Source organism: Myodes glareolus, chromosome 13, assembly GCF_982192425.1.
Source record: "Myodes glareolus chromosome 13, mMyoGla1.1, whole genome shotgun sequence".
NCBI lineage: Eukaryota > Metazoa > Chordata > Mammalia > Rodentia > Cricetidae > Myodes > Myodes glareolus.
Genome location: NC_142038.1, coordinates 69621701 through 69626028, shown reverse-complemented (window position 1 = coordinate 69626028; position 4328 = coordinate 69621701). Strand labels below are relative to the sequence as shown.

The 4328-nt window shown below is 38.3% G+C and overlaps 1 pseudogene; it reads right to left on the bottom strand.

Annotated features, from left to right (window-relative positions):
* Positions 1-3373: 3373 nt before the first annotated feature.
* Positions 3374-3766, bottom strand: LOC125409128 (large ribosomal subunit protein eL31 pseudogene; annotated as a pseudogene).
* Between the last annotated feature and the right edge of the window lie 562 nt (positions 3767-4328).

Genomic DNA, 4328 nt, shown 5'->3' with positions numbered 1-4328 from the left:
TCCAACCAGGTTTCTTTAAGTATATGGAGTTCATGACTTGGAAATCATATTGGGAATATTTTCAGAGATAAGATATGCATTGAACTAGACCTGTAATATCCCCAGCAGCTTGTGCTTCTGCTTCCTAGATGGTGACATGATTTAGTAAATTTGTACAGTCAATGGGGAGGTGGCATTTAGTGAACATTGCTGACTAGGGCAGTACATAGATTTTAGAAGAATGTTCTAATATTCTACTTTCTCGTTTCATCTCTAAGGATGTGAACAGTTGCTGCATCATACTCCTGCTAAGCCACCTTGCCATGCTTTCCATGATATGTTGTTCTGGAATCCAGAGGACCCTGAGCTCAAAGAAATCTTTTCTCTCTTAAACTGTTTCTTTTGGGTACTTGGTAATAACAAGAGGAAATTAACTAATGCACTGTGTGTATAAACTGATGATGTGACCTCTCAATGACCTGGTTAAGGGGAAGGGTTTTTTTTGTTTTAGACTTGAAGATATAGATTCAATTTTCTTTCCAACAAATTTGATGAAGACTCTGAAAATAATATGTTGATAAAACTAAAGACACACAAACTGTTGGTCTTTTAGTAGTTGATATACCCAACAACTGCGAAATACTATTCTCATGAGACTAAACTTAGGATAGGTACCCTTCTTCTAAAAGCTGCTGAGAATTTTCCACATTAGAGAAACCACTAGACTCAAAATACTAAGAAATGTCCTGATTTATAATGGCACATGCTTTGCTACTTTTTGGGTCAATTGCCAAAGAGGATGGCAGGAAGACCCTCAATAATATCCTTCTAATATGATGCAAAAACTCCAGTTTCACCTGAATAAAGGGAAGTAATTTTTCTTTAGAAAATAAGCAAATGACCCAAAAAATTATTGCCCTTTTTGTGTTTTAGCTGTGCTTCTTCATAAACACATATATCTTTCCTGTAGAAAAATTCAATGATAAAAGTTATTTTTTTGTTTGTTTTTAGAAACTATTTAAAGGTTTATTTGACGTTAAACCTTCCTCTTGGGCTGCACATTAGTTCTTCAAAGACAGATGGGTCTGTAGTGATGGCAGCAATCAGCAGGGTTCAAGTCAGCGTCCACAGGAACCAGGGAGAAAAAAGGTTTTAAGTGTGTTCTGACCAAAAGTATTCTGGTGCAACAGTGTGCTTGATCGTAGATCTCATTTCCCACAGCTTCTTCTCCCATGAACTTGCAAATGTTGGGAATACAATGGCCTTTGTGTCGTCTACCATAGAAAGGAAGTGGTAGGCAGAAAGCAATTCTGCTGAGAGAGACCATGACACATTCATTTTTGTTTCCAGCAACTCCCCTGGGAATAGTTTCCTGTGAGAGTGTAATTGTCAAGGTCATAGGGTTTAGTGTTACAGCTATCTGGCTCATGAGAAGTAACAGCCAGGTCTTTCTTAGTTGCAAAAAGCCACATCCCAGAGCCAAGATTGCATAGTTCATTTTGAAATAAAGATATGTGGGTGAAGAAAGGATGATCAAAGAGAGACCAGAAACCTCAAGTTGGTGGCATGGAGCGCACACCATGAAGTACACCCACTGTGCCCATCGGTACCTCATTCACCATTGTATCAACAGCAGAACACAGACACGAACGGTTCCTATGTAACAGTCACTTGTGCTAAAACAAACAACTATGATTCCTTTCTCCTTGCATGCCCCAGACTTCATGCCCAGACTCTTCCTCAAAGTGTTAACTGTCTCCCCAGTCTGTGAGCTCCCTATAAGATTCTATAGAATCTCCTTACTGGTTGGTGGCCAGAATCCAAGCCACCATCAAAGGGTAACACCAGAGATAAAACCCACAGCTGAACCTGTTCCTAAGAGTGCTGTCTCTCATCTCCAGTACTGTGGAGGTAGAAAACACAGGGTAACTATTCACCACATGACAAAGGGACCACAACACCTTTTCTGGATAATAAGGCTATTGAATGAGATAAAGTGGAGAACCCCTGGCCAGGCTTTCCCCTCTCTCTGCACATATGGTCCTTTGTGTAGAACAGGACTCGTCAGGGTCATCTTTATTGTCTTTGTTATCCAGATAAAAGGGGTTTTAAGTAATTGGAGAGGGTGATAATCTATTACAATATTCTATGTGAGAACCATTAAAATAGCCATGAGATTGCTGGACTGTGAATGTGAGGTAGGTTTGTTTTATGGTTTTCAATATGGAGACTATAAGAATAATTCTTATTTTTCCTAAAGAATCTAGAGAATAATGATGGGGTAATTTACCACAATGAATGAACTTGAAAAAGAGAAGAAGAAAGTTTTCAGGGAAAGATCATTTCTTTTATTGCTTGTAATTCTTCACTGTATCATCTAAAAAAAATGGCATGATGAGTTCTAGGTAAAATACAACTGATCTGTGGTCTAGATAACAGAAATGGGTAGAGGGAATTGAACTGGGAATGCACAACAACCAATAATAATGCAGAGGAAAGGATGCTGACAGGTAATAATAGGACATGAGAGGAAAACATGCAGTGAGCCATGGAGAGCCAGCTTTTATTTAATACTTGAACAGGAAGAAGTTAGCAATGCTGATCCAGAGAAGGATCCTATTAGGCATAGAAAACAAAGTTAACCAACATGTTCCATGAAAAAGCAAACACTTAAGAGTTAACTCCACCTGGAAATATTTTGTCTACTCTCTGGATCAATTCAGACATGTCATAAAACAACTTAGCAGGATTATATTAGTCATAGTCAAAATAAAGTAACTTCTTGCTCTCTGCATGTCAGAACAGTAATGTGAATGAATTTTGAGGTCTTATTGCATATACATGATTTTTAAACCATTGAAACTGACTTTGGTGATAGAGACTATCATTTTATAACCAAATTGACTTACTCACTTTAAAAGATCAAGAACCATAACAGGTACCATTTAATGGACACCTGCTACTTATTGTATAGCATGTAATGATTAAATAAGCACAAATGTTATTACAATAATTTCCAGTTGGAAGAACCAAGGAATAGAACACTTCAAACACTTGACATAGCTAATTCATGATAGACAAAAAAACAACTTAGATTTTGTATTTCATATCCATGAATCTAAACTCTTCATATTATATAAAAACATAAATCAGGGAGTGAGATTTAAATTAAAAAGAAGATAAAAAGCTTTATTTAATCAATTTGAATATTGAATAATAATATTAAATAAGATTCATTTTCAAAAATTTATTTCTGAATTCCATATACGAATTTCAATCTTTTCCTGTTTAGTTTTGTTCTTTCAAGATAGCATTTCTCTATGTATCCCTGACTGATGTGGAATATTCTGCAGAACAGACTGACTTCGAACTCAGGATCTGGCTGACTCCAATTTTATTTGAGATTCAGTAGGTTAGTTCTCATCCACATTGACTGTAGATTTTTGAATATGGTAACAGGCACATAAGTTACCAATGTGTAGAGTTTGTTTGACGAGCCCTCATCCTCATTCTGTTTTCTGGACAAACGTACCCGGATACGGTATGGAACATTCCTTATTCCTTTGACCCAGACGGCTTTATTGAGCCTGGTATCAATCCGCACATCTGGAGTCCCCATCTCCTTCATGGCAAATTTCCGGATTTCTTTGAGTGCCCTAGGAGCATGCTTCTTGAAGCCCACGCCACGGATGCGCTTGTGAATGTTGATGGTGTACTCTCCGGTCACCACCTCGTTGATGGCAGAAAGGCCCTTCTTCTTCTCGCCACCCTTCTTTGCGGGAGCCATTTCTGCCCGGCCCAAGCTGGAAAGGATGGGCGAAAGAAAGCCGCTTCGCGAGTATAACTTCCCAGTCGGGAGGCGGGGGAGGGGAAGTGTGAGATGGCTCAGTTTTAAAAGTTCTTTTGGCTCTTTCAGAGAACCCAGGTTCTGTTCTCAGCACTCAATTGGTCAACAAAAAACCACTCTAACTCTAGTTTACAAGTAAACTGAATGTATCCAGTACAATCTTCTGGTCTTCTGGGCACCTGAATGCACAGAGTGCATGTATATATTAGAATACACACACAGACACATAAATAAAAATAATTAAAATTGATTTTGCAAAAAGATGTCAGATTAGGTGTTAAGCAGAAGATATCATGTGACCTATTGTAATAAATTTACATGCTGGACAGTGACATGAAGGCACTAGTGTGTCTACTGTCAGCAGTTAAACCCATAAACTATGTTTGTTATCAGTTTGTCCAAGTTCAGGACCTCTCACTTTCTCTCACCATCTCTTTGCCTCTCTGTTTGTGTCTCTGTCTGCTTGTCTCCTGTCTCTGTTTTCATCGTTCTGCGTCTCTCT